Below are 13,025 nucleotides of genomic sequence, written 5' to 3' on the forward strand. Positions count from 1 at the left end.
GAAAGGCATGGAGTGGTGAATGTGAGCAGAAATGTTAACACACATAAAAAACACCTATAAAAGTTTGCTAATTGAGACCTACAATCTCTATTGGACTGAGACTTTTCCAGGAAGGATTTTAGGATCCCAGAAATATGTGAAAATTACTCTTTAAAATTGAAAAAAATAAAAGAGGGGGAGGGGGTGAAGAAAGAAAAACCAGAAGCTAACTGGAAATGGGACATACAACATAGTGGAGGAGTGTTTGAGATATCAGAGTTCAAGAAAAGATTTCTCATTTAGCCATGCTAACTCACTACTTTCTTAGTAGCCCTAAGTTTTCATTCCCAGAGCTCCAAAGATTACTGACTTGGTTTTAAGACCTAGCAAAAGAAGGCCCCAAAGCTATATGTCAGATATCAGCTTTAAGATTAAATTTATTGTCAGTTTTGGTTTACGATAAACTTCTTCATACTACTGAGCAATAGGTCAGTACTAATACCCAGTTTTACACCCAGCAGCAGTGAAGTAACTAAGTGTGCTACTCATTAAGTAAGCCTCAGAGTTGATATTTCCCACATATGTGCATTAAAACTATATAGTTTTACAATGTGGTAATTCATTTTCTTCAACCTGAATGGTGATAAGCTCTGCAACTCTGTTGATCTGCTGGGCATTGATTTCAAGTTCACGAGGGAACATACAAAAGTACCTTAAATAATTTAGTATAAAAAGAGTTAAATGATGTTGTCACTATTTTGTTCTGTTTCCTTCCTTGAGAAACTTTTTTAAAAATAGCAATTCAGCTGGGGAAACTCTGAAATTCAAGACATAGGAAGAATTATTTCAATTGCGTGTCACAATACTCACTCTATGGCATTGTTAAATATTTCTCATTTCATTAATTGGAATGACCCCAAGAAATAGAACCAGTGACTCCTGAATTTTCCAGAGAATGAATCTTTTCATTTGAACTAATGGTAAGTTACCCCCAGAAAATTGAGTTTGTGTTCATAATGAAGTTATGAAATCTACTGCTGAATTCATTAAATTGGAACAACTTTTATTTCATTATAGTAACAAACACAGTAAATTAATTTTCTCGACTAGGCATCACTATGTGTTTTTAATAGAGAACACTATTATGTGTGAACAATTAAAATAATTTACATTTGGAGAACATTGATTATGAATGATGTTATTATCCCATTAATATAGCAAAACCAATCAAAAGTGAATGTTAAAGAGTTGAAATTGTGCATTTAAACTAATAAGCAAATTATATGCAGACGTAGAGAGAAGTCTGGAAATTTGGTACGAAATGTTGGCTGTGACTGGCACATACGATTAGCAAATTTGCACTGTCCCTTAAGGTCTAATTAAGCACTACACACTGTAAGACAGAAAGCTCCATACACATAATTACCCATTGTGTGCTTGCTTATCTATTTAAAATATTACTTTTGTTGGATTTAATTATGTGTGAAAAATGATGAACGCCACTTTATCTGTGTAATCTTATCAAGTAATCACTCTGCCTGTCAAGAAATGCCAACATTTTATTCTTTACAAAGGAACACAACTTGAGGATGTAAAATTACATCTTTCAGGAAACTCTGGTCTTTTATATGTTATGACTTTTTTGTGTGTGTGCGCTTTTTTTTTCCCCCTAACAGCATCCTTTTGGATAAATGAAGAACTGTATGTAATTGGATCTTTTGTTTTTTTCTGAAATAGGAAAATAAATTCAGGCAATCCTACAATGTAATATGGATACTCTGAAGTAAAGAAAGGGCAGGTCTCTCCACAAATAGGGTCCTTGCTCCCTGTCATTTTTGGACTCCTAAAGTTGTTCTACTTCAGACTTAGTATGACCGGGGTTAAAAAATTTACTCTCATTCGCAGGCAGCCAAAACCTCAGTGAAATTATGCATTAATCCAGTAAATTTTCTAATATTCCCCTTGAGGACTTACCTTGCCTGAAGGTAAGATAAGCATAAGCTTGCAACAATGTATAGTGGGGGGCAGGGGGTGGGGGGGAGGCAATAATAATTCTGCTGAATAACATTTGTTTACACAGGCAGCTATGAAAATAATCTTCCCAAGCTTGATGGCTAACTCCACAGGAAGGCTGCTGCTCTATCACCTGATTCTCCCAAGGAAATTTAGGTCTCATCACACTAACACAGGAAAGTAAGGCTGGAAACAGACCTTTGTAGGTCATCTTGTCCACTGCTTTTCCTGAAGGCAGGACCAATGATTCCTGACAGATGTTTGTCTGACCTAGTCTCCCTGAAATGGGTACTAGAAGGTTTTTTTAATCTTTGTCAGGTCTTAACTCTTGCAATTGTCTGGAAGTCAATAAGGTGACTACTCATGTGTCTTGCCCAAGCACCCTTCCATCACTGTGTGATTTCTCACGTATTACTTCAGTGTGAATCAGACTTTTGCCCCCTTTTAGTGATGGCATTTAAGTCTAATAATTATAATGAATCTTCACTTCATTAATCAGCAAACAAAAATATTTTTGTAGGTGCTAAGGACTCTGTAAGCTCTCTGGCTATAGGAGAAAAGTATATTCAAATGAGTGGAAGGTTATGATCTGAGGTCAGTGTACTATAATAAAGAACACCTGAGTACCTGAAGCAAAGAAAGTGTATGAGAGTCTGTTCATCCTTTTTCATACAAAACCAACATTTATACTCACTTTGGTGGCCAAAAAAAGATTAGTAATTTACTCTTCCAAGAATAATAGTGTATTTTATATATACTCAGATGAATTATACAATAGAAAAAGGGGGAGATTTGTCTGCTAGCTTTTAGAAATGCCACTTTTTAAAAGCAGAAGAAGGTCTTATTCACACAGATGTGGTTCCAGCTTGCATCATAGCTCTGCTGGCAGCCAGCAGATGCCTGTTCATAATTCAGATTAGCTTCAACTCCTGCATGACCTACTGTTTCAACCCAGGCAGTGTATCAACCCAGTCAGATGTAATGTCCTCCCTAAAAGAGAGAAAAGTGGGGTTCATTCTCAAGGGGAAAGATTAGGTCTTTTTTTCAATCAGAAATTAGAGAGGTGTTATTCTGTAATCACTTCATGGAGAAAACTTTATTAGCAACACTATAATTTGGGTATCAAAGATGCGAGTTTAGCATACTGAGTAGACTATTAGTGGGGCTGTAGTTTGACTAACTGTGAGATCATGGTAATCACAGAATTCAACAAATTACTTTTCTTCTCCTCATTAACTTTGGCTTTTGCCTGGATTAGTTTAAACCAGCTGTAATTCATCTAGGCTTTGGTCTTCTTCCTGCACTGAGAGATAACTGGTAAACAGCACCATCTGCATGGAACAAGCGAGCTGAGATTTCTCTTTCAGTTAAAGATTGTTGTGTTTTGTTTTGTTTTGCCTTTTTTTTTTTTTTCATTTCAGACAGCAAAGCAGCACCAGCTGAAATTAATCTTTATGATGAATAAACAATTGATTCAGCCCTTGTGAACACCCAGCAGGATTAGTGGGACAGGAAAAGATTTACACTAAGTAGGCGATTGCTCTTTACACCACACAGTCAGAGAAAATATGATTGCTTGTGTATGATGTTATCAGTACTTGCTGGCCTGGTGGTCACATCTGTACCACTTATGGTATCATGTCAGAATGTCAGCTGGGGTGAATTAGTGTCTTCCCACTATGTCAGGCACAATTCAGCTTGCTGTTTGGAATATTTCTTTCCACGGGAAAATATACAAATGTCTGTAATGAAAACAAGAACAGCTAAAACATATATATATATATATCACTGAATGTTTTTCAACTTTCTAAATCTGAAAACAAAGCCAAAATTTCTCTCCCTCTATTTCTCTCTCAACTTAGATTAATAAAATATTTGTGATTGTGGGTGAGGCCATGTAGCAATGACAGGGGAGTTCTCCTGTCAGTTATTGCCTCATAAGCCAACGAGAAATTATTTTGTCCCTGGCTCAGATTACAGTGGGATAAATGCAATAACAAAGTGGGCGAGACAGATCAACTCAGAAGCTAATGTCAGAGAACAGTACATGGTAAAACAGAAATAAATCACTTACAGAATCTATAGAATGAACTAAACTATCTTGTTATCCAGTTTCTCTGACTGAATAAAATACAAAAAAAATTAAATTAAAATAGTACTTTTTGCTATTTCTGAATCAAATTTTATGAAATATATGCTCTGAAATTGCTCATTATCTCCCCAATTTGTGTGAATAATAAAAGTTGTTCTGTAAAATTGCATTTGAATTTTTCAGTACTTTCTTACTGTCTTGAATTTCAAGAGAGTTTGTATGACTACAGCTCATGCACAAAATTGTTGGCTATTAAATATCACAGTGATTACACACTAATCACTGTGATTAATAAATATGTTAGAATTACTTGCATTTCCCACCCCATAGAAAATATTTACAGTACAAATACCCTAACTCAACTGTTCTTATCTTTCCCATCCTTCTGCTTGACAGGTATAAGTAACTACAGAAAAAGGGCAACCAGTTATTTAAAATGATTGTCTAAAGTAAACCAAATTACATATAATAAACTCTTAGTAGGGATCAAGGCTTTGTCAGAAAACTTTAATTGTCCCCTAAGTGTAAGCAATTATTAAGGAATAGGTTTATTAAGGCAAGGAGAACTTAACAGGGAATGGAATGGCTTTCTAAGATTTTTTTCAATGGAAAAGCTCCATGCAAGAAAGTTAAAAATAGTTTTCACAGGAAAAAACATCTGTTTAAGGCAACCTAAAGTAAACAGCTATTTTCTACTCTTAGCTCTCCAGATTCTTAAGGAGATTGCTAACAAAATAAATAATTTATTTAAACAAAATAAATAGGTGAATTATAATTAATTTAGAAGTTCCTGAAATTCTTAAATTTTACCAACCTACAGAGGATTTCAGAACACTTGTGTAGAAATCTGTAGCAGTCTGATGTTTCTTTCCAAATTTTTTCTCCTACTAGCAATGACTTCAACACTTAGTCACTTTTGGTAAGTCACCAGGGTCAGACATTTGCTGATTTCCAGTGTTGTTAGAGGCAGCTCCAGACTTGGGCTTCCCCCATCCATGCAGAGTCACTCCAGGTCTGACAGTAATTCTAAATGGGATTTATTAATGAAGTTGTTTCTGCCCCAGTGCACTATGACACAAATGAAATGCAGCACTGTGTACTAGTGACAAAACACCATAGAGTGACTACAAGTTGTCTAGCACTCCACATGTAATGACAGTGAGCTGTTTCTCCTACAAGTGCTCTATATCTTAAGTTATTTTAAGGATTCTTGCTTCTTGGTTGTTCTTGGTTACCAGCTTTCTATCATATGGTTGTCTCCCAATTCTAATAGGTTGTAATTATAGATCATCTTTTATCATACCATCTTATCCTAGGTGTTATTCTTGTCTTACTTCCAAACAACCAGACACAATAAGCTAGCTACACAAGTGTGATAACTGCACCTGCATTCCTTTTGTGATGACCATTATGCAGCACATTTTGCAGACAGCTAGGCCTCCTTTCTATTCAGCTGGCAGTTAAAAGCAAATTCTACATTTTCATATGTAGCTTCCGTAATAGTGGGTCACTTCAAGCTACCCTTGACCTATAAGAAGGAATATTGTTCTGGCTTGATACCAGGATCCAAAAGTAATTTGCTTCTCTTTGCTGTGCTACTAATTTGAATCAAAATGTTTAAATTACAGTTGTACCATTTTCTGTCCAGTTCCTGGATCCATTAGAGACCCAAGCCCTTTGCAGCCCACCTTCTTCAGAGGTACCTTCTTCCTTGGATGAGATCATTATGAGCCCATTCTTGTCTTTTTAAACTTGCCCCCTGCTCCTTTTCAACTAATTTTTTAAACTGTATCCTCTCCAGTATCTGTCTTCCCATTATTTTCCTACTACCTCTGAGTTGTTTTGGTTCTTGTCTCACAGATTTTACACACTTACTTACCCTTTATAGTTCTCATAATCATGTCCATTTTCCATAAAAATCTATGTATTTACTAGGCTTTGCTTTTATCTTTGATCTGGACTCTTGGTCAGACTTTCAGTTCATGGATGTGATTGTTAACTTGACTTGGGTCTTTATCTGATGCAGTTAGGGTTCCTATCTTCTGCTTCAGTGGAAAGGCTGCTCCTTGATGTTTTTTTAAAGAAGTCTTACCCTGATGGGTTATTTCCAGATAGTTTCCAGATGTCTTCTTTCAAACAGTTTTAGATTATTTAAATTGCTTTCCTTGTATCCTGTGATATTTATATTCTCAGTTGTGCATAGGCATGGTAACTATATATACGTTAAATGCAGAATTGTTCATTCAGTCTTGCAGAACCAAACAGATGAGTGCAATGTTATGTGGTAGCTGTTAACCACTCTTTTTGTCTCAGCTTCCTATCTGAGATCATACAAAGCACCCCAGAACAGAATAAAAAAATAAATAGAAAATAGGAGGAGGTCCAGTGAAGGAGGCTGTAAACGTTCCTCCCTGTAGCACTCTCTGTTGTGGCACGTGCATTCTTCACACCATGGAAGAGCAGTCATGTAGCTGCTCAGCTCTGGCAATCCTGCTGGGAGCACATCCACATCCAGATTTATGTGTGAGACTAATTACTTACTGTTCTTAAGCCACTGTGAGATGCTTGGAGCCAAACAGAAATGTTGTTGGCAGTACTGGAGAAAGCCTTGGATTTGGATGAAAAAAAAGATGCAGGCAGGAATTTGGGCTTGTGGACACAATGACAGGGTTGTCTACTTGAAATAGAATCAGGATTCCTAAATCCTAACATCCCTCACATCCCTTCCCTGCAGCGAGTTGACAGCTGTGAAATAAGGATGTCTCTCCACATTCCCACCAAACGACCAAGCAGATATTCACCAGAGTGCTGTAATAAGATCCCAAAGTTGCTTATAAACCATGAGGTTATCTGTGTGATTCTTCAAGAAGAGATTTCTTATTTTCTTCAGAGAAATCTAGAGAGCTGCATATCAAGCACTACAAAAAAGATCACCAAGATTGCAAAGCTTGGATACAACATACAGGCAGTGTTAGAAGTAGGTTGTTCAGAAAGAACTAGTTAGCCCTTCTTAAGGCATGACTAGACCATGTTTAATTATGTGGTCACATACTTTTCTATTTTCTTCATGGGAGGTGAGCCTTATTTGTTTACTGGCAGATAAAGCAAGTGAATATCTGTTTGTTTTCTGTCACTGATTCCTCCCTTACTGGAAAGACTTGGATACCAGTTCTCAAAGGGCAAAGGGTGAATTCCAGTGTCAGACGTTTTCAGGAGAAAGGGTGAAGAAAAATGTTCTTCAGTGCTTTGTCTGAATCTAAGATATCATGTATAGTATTAGAGGAAGAACAGAAGTCAGGCTAGTCTACAAAAAATTTGTGAGGGTTGGACTCCTCTTTCAACATAAAAGATACATATATTAAATTTAGAAGTGGAAGAAGATGTAACCACAATAGGTAGCAGGTGTGATAGGGTAACTGCTAGTGTGGAAAAGCCCTCCAATACTCTCCTCAGATTATTTTAATTTTCAAGAATTCTGCACCACAGAAATCTTATTAATGCTTTGATATGTTTTGAAATTGTGCTGTTGGAGAACAGTTTTTGTGTCTCTAGGCAAGGCCAGCTGATGGCACAATTTAGAAAGGGAACGGAAAGAGGTGAGGAAGGTCATAAAATTAGTGCTGCGTCTTACAATCTGTGGTGTGATATATGGGATAGCAAAAATGGAGTGTCCACAGTCCACTTAGTAAATCTACTTTACAGGCCCAGATGCTTTCTGAGTCAGAAAGGAGTCTTGTGTGGGATCAGTTCTACAACTCATTCACATCATTGCCCCAGAGATCAGTTTATGATCAGTGAGATGTGGCTCATGGGCTAAGCACTGGGAAGTGTGGTTTTGGTGGAAGACTGACTATACTTTTTTTTCCTTTTTAATAAGACAAAGAAAGTTTTGAAAAGTTTTAATAAAAGATTTTGATTTGTGCTTTTGCACTTTTCTTGAAATGTCTTTTTTTAAGTGCTGCCTAATTTACTTTGGGGAAGGTGAGAGCAAAATACTATGTTTGACTCTTGTCTGTACAATGAATTGGTTAAAGCCTAAATTTCAATGAATTTAGGGAAAACCTGTGGTTTTGACATGGTGGGGGTTATTACCACATAGCATGGGACTTACATTTTATGTAATGTTTAAGATGAGCTTATGAATTTCAATTTCTAAGATCTTTTTAGAGAAGAAAAAATCAGAATATTGAGTTACTATTTTATGTGCAGATTATGTTGCAAAATTTTCAGCAAAGAAACCAAGTATTTTTGATCTGTTCAACATTACATACAGAAATATCCATTAAATGAGAACGTACTATTTTCTGTATAGTTCTAGTGGCTGGTATGGTCAGTGAAGGAATAATAGAAAACTTAAAAATTGATAGATTGTCATTTTCTGTACATATCTCAAACATAGTAAACCAGAACTATTAGCCTCATCCTCATAAATAACTTTGTACTCCATTCAGACTCTGAGACCTCTGTTTATATTCAATAACAATAATGATTTACAGTAACTACAATAATTACAATAATGATTTACAATTGAATGGATAGTATGAAAGTTTGTTGACAACTCACTGCAACTTTCCTTGTTCAGAGGTATGGTTAGTTATACTTTTTATGTCTAATTAACCTGACAGATATTAAAAATCACATGTAGGTTATAAAGAGATGTGTTATATTCACATTTTATAAGGAAGGTACTTTAAGGAATGTGAGATAGAGGAAGTGAACCTGCTCAGTACACAAGTATGTACATTAAGTCAAAACACAAAAAACTTCTAGAATCTAATCTATGCTTTGTTTCAACCCACTGCTGTCCTGCTAGTTTTCTGAGAACATTTTATACTTTTTTGGATTTCATTGTGGAGACTTCTTTAGACTAATTAGGACAATGATGTCTTTTTTTTCTCTTGTTTGGCATTATTTTAGTCTTTGACTTACTTCAGAGATTTAGTTTGTTAATGACAGAATTACAAGTTAACCATTATTTCAGGATTTACACAGTAATGATACATTGTTAACACTGTGGTTGCTCTCACAGGAATAAACAGCAATGGGTCAATAATTAGCTAGGTGGGCTTTCACTGCTGTGGCAGATGAGGCACCTTCTATCTGGTAGAGAATGTCTTTTCTAAAAGCTGACCCATTATACTACTCTTTTTTTCAGGCTCTAATCATAAATAAAACTGTAATCAGGTGAAAGCCAACTCAGTTGATACTTAGTAGTTAGCAAGGTTTGACTGGATAATTTACCAATATTTGCAAAATTCTACCTAATTAAAATGAAATGGGCTGATACATAAATTCTGAGAAAATACATGCTCAAGCTTCAGAGCTTTTTATGGTCTCAACTCAAAACTAGACAAAACAAATCAAGTTGGGTATAAATTCTCCTTTGTGTTACAGCTGTGACTAAAAAGCCAGATTAGAACCATAGGAAATTATTCTATGTGATTCAGAAATAAGGAAAATGTGAAACTCATGAGAACTGAAACCAGCTGTTCTTCTACTTCCTTTCACTGAGGGTAGAGTGACAGATGACATTGTTTGTAGAGGCCCCATCCATCAGATTTAATGACCTTTTATTAAAACTGTGCTTAAGTATTCAACAATAAGCTATATATTTAATCATCATAATACAGCACTTTTCTCAGGAAAAAAAAATCAACTGGAAGTAAGAGAGAATAAAAGCCAGGAAATTAGGAAGGTTGGAAAATTATTGATTTAAAAATACTGTAAGTGAGGGCAAAAAATGTTTATTGGTACTTGTGATTACACCTATACAAGGTTGTGCTATGTATTATAGTTGTAGATGTTGTGTGAAATACTTCATATTTTTCCAAATAACAAGTCCAATTCTATTTACAACATAAAACTAGCTAGAGAAATTAGTGGCTATGAAGGAAAGGGCAACTGATTTAGCCAGTGGTTGTGTTATGATCAAACTTGATATAGCATAGAGTCATCCTACCATCAAAGATTTCTGACACCTTGATACTGAAAAAACTCTTGATTATACTGAGTAACAGATGATTTTACGATCTGTACTAGTTTCAGCAAGATCATAGGCATCAGCAGGAATATGAAATTTGTACTCATGTTATAAATCCCTCTGCTGTGCTTTCTTTTCTTTCCCTATTCAGATTCATGCCTTCTTTCCTTGCTCCTACTTCTAATTTGTTCACCTGGGTTTCATGTTTTGAAAATCAAAAGAATCATCCCTGACACAGGCAGTCTTATACCACTGCAATGGTAGAGCAGCTCACAATGTCATAGGGTTTTTTACCTAACAGTTAAAATTCGTATATTTATAAATTTCTTACATGATTTTTTTAGCAATTCCTACCAAGACTATTTAAAATAAGTAAAATCATATCCTCTGCATAATAAGCAGATCAAAGGTCATACTAGTGATCTTAACAGTCCTTTAAAACTCTGGAAGGAGGGGCTTTCCACTCAATGATCCCAAAACATTAAACAAAAAACACTAAGATTTCTTAACATGCCTTTGAAGTAAAGCTTCTTAGCTTTGCTAAGACAATGTATAAGACTATCCAATTTACATTTTAAAAATCTAAAATTTCAAAAACAATTGTTATTTCTTATTAATAAAAATATTTTCATGTTTTTTTTTTCTTTAATTTTTCCTTTTTTTCCAGATATTAAAATGTTTTGACAAGATTCTTAACCATTTTTGGACAGAGTCTCTCTGTGTTTTTTATCACAGGATAAGTCGGGTTGGAGAGGACCTCAGCAAGTCTCTTGTCCAAACTCCTGCTCAAAGCAGGCTTAGCCATGACTTCAGAGCAGGTTGCTCAAATCTTTAACCAGTCACGTTTTGAAAACCCCCAGGCACAGAGGTTGCAGAGCCTTGCTGGGCAACCTGTTTGTTCAATTTTCTTCTCTGGGAAAAGGGTTTTCCTGTACCCAGACTGAGCTTACTTATTTCAGTTTCTGCCTATTTTCTTTTGATCTCCTACCATACAGCATTGCAGGCCAACTCCACCTTCTCATAGACTTCCCCTAGGTACTGGGGAAGACTGCTTTTAGTTCTGAAGTTCCTTCTCCCCCAGAGAGAGAGGGGGAGACCAGTCCCAGCTCCCTCAGCTTCTTTGTATAGGGTAAATGATCCAGTTCCAGCTCAGTGGCCTTTGATGTACTCACTCCAGTTTGTTAATCCTTCCCATATTGGGGAGCTAAAACTGGATGTGCTCTAGATATCCAGATGTGTTCTAATGAGTGCTGAGCAGATGGGGTGATCCCTTTCCTCTGTCTCCTGACCATGACCTGTTCACACAGCCCAGGATGCCATCAGCCCTTGTTCCCACCAGGCCCCAGGGCCCTTCCCACAGACCTGCTCCCTGGCCACCCCACCTCACTCCTGTACCACAGCAAGGGGGTCCTCCATTCCCTGTGCTGGACTGGGCATTTGTCCTGGCTGAATTTCATAAGGTTCCTGCTGTCCCATTCCTCTAGCCTGTCCAGGTCCTCCTGGAGGGCAGCCCTGCCCTGAGGGGCCTTGTCTCCCAGTTTTGTCACCTGCAAACTTGGTCAGAGTGCACAAACTTGCCTCCTCCAGAATGGAGGTGGTATCTATAGAGGCCCTATCACAGCTCTATATGGAGCACACTCACTTGCCATAGTCCTCTTGAAGATGTTAAGAACAGGATAGACCCCTGTGATACTCTGCTTGTTACCATCCTCCATTAACCACTGCCCTCCGAGCCTCACTATCTAATCAGATTTTTATCCATCCACTTGTCCACCCACCCAAACTGTAAAATCCCTCCTTCAGTAAAAGAATATTGTGGGACACTGTGTTGGAGGATTGTCAGGCATGAATTACCCTCAGTAACCAGCATGGTTACCCAGCTGACTGTTTCTGATCACCTTCTTCTCACTCATGTGCCCAGAAATGTGCTCTAAGAGGACTTGCTGCACAATTTTTCCAAGCACTGAAGTAAGGCTGACCAGCCTGTAGTTCCCTAGATTGTCCTTTTGGCCTTTTTTGAAAAGGGAGTAACAAAAGACAACCTCCTGTGGCCCCCACAATCTTTCAAAGATGTTAGAGAGCAGCCTTGCACATCAGCCAGTCCTTCCAGCACCCCTGGGTGCATCCTGGCAGATTCTGTGGAGGTATATGTGTTGAATTCTCCAAGCAATCTTTGAGTCCATCCTCATCCATTCTTGGTAGTTTTCCTCCTTGACCCTCACTTATAAGTACAGAGACAGGGGAGACCTTGTTGGGGAAGTCTAAGGCAAAGAAGATACTGAGTATCTCAGCCTTATCTGTGTCTGCTCTCACTAAATCACCTGCTCCGTTCAGTGACATGCACCCATTTCCTTTGTCCAGCCTTTTACTACAAACATAATGGTAGAGGTTCTCGTTCGTGATGTCCATGCAAGTTTCAATGGTATTTGAGCTTTGGCTTTCCAAGCACCACCTGTACATGCACAGCAATTATTTACAAATTACTCCATTAGAGCTTATCCCTGCTTCCTCCTGTATGTTGCCTCTTTGCATTGGAACTCCATCATGATCCTCCTTCATTTGATCATAAAGGGGTCTAGAACCTGTATCTCCCACGTCACAAGAAAACTTCCCAACCTCTAGTTCATTTGGAAGCCTAACAATACATATTTCTCAAGCTTTCTCGTGAAACTGGCCTTTCATGCTCTATATTTTCATGCAGTTTAAATTAGACTAGCAATGGAAGCACTATTTCATCCCTTGGGCAATGTGGTCCTTTTTGCTTTTGTATTGAATAAACAGTGCCCAGAGCGCTCCAAAATGTGTGCACTGACTGGATGTCCTGGTTTTGGCTGGGAGAGAGTTAATTTTCTTTATAGAAGCTGGTATGGGGCTATGTTTTGGATTTGTGCTAAAAACAGTATTGATAATGTGGAGATGTTTTATTTGTTACTAAGTAGTTCTTACACTAGTCAAGGACTT

Source organism: Phalacrocorax carbo, chromosome 2 (assembly GCF_963921805.1).
Source record: "Phalacrocorax carbo chromosome 2, bPhaCar2.1, whole genome shotgun sequence".
NCBI classification, from domain to species: Eukaryota; Metazoa; Chordata; class Aves; order Suliformes; family Phalacrocoracidae; genus Phalacrocorax; species Phalacrocorax carbo.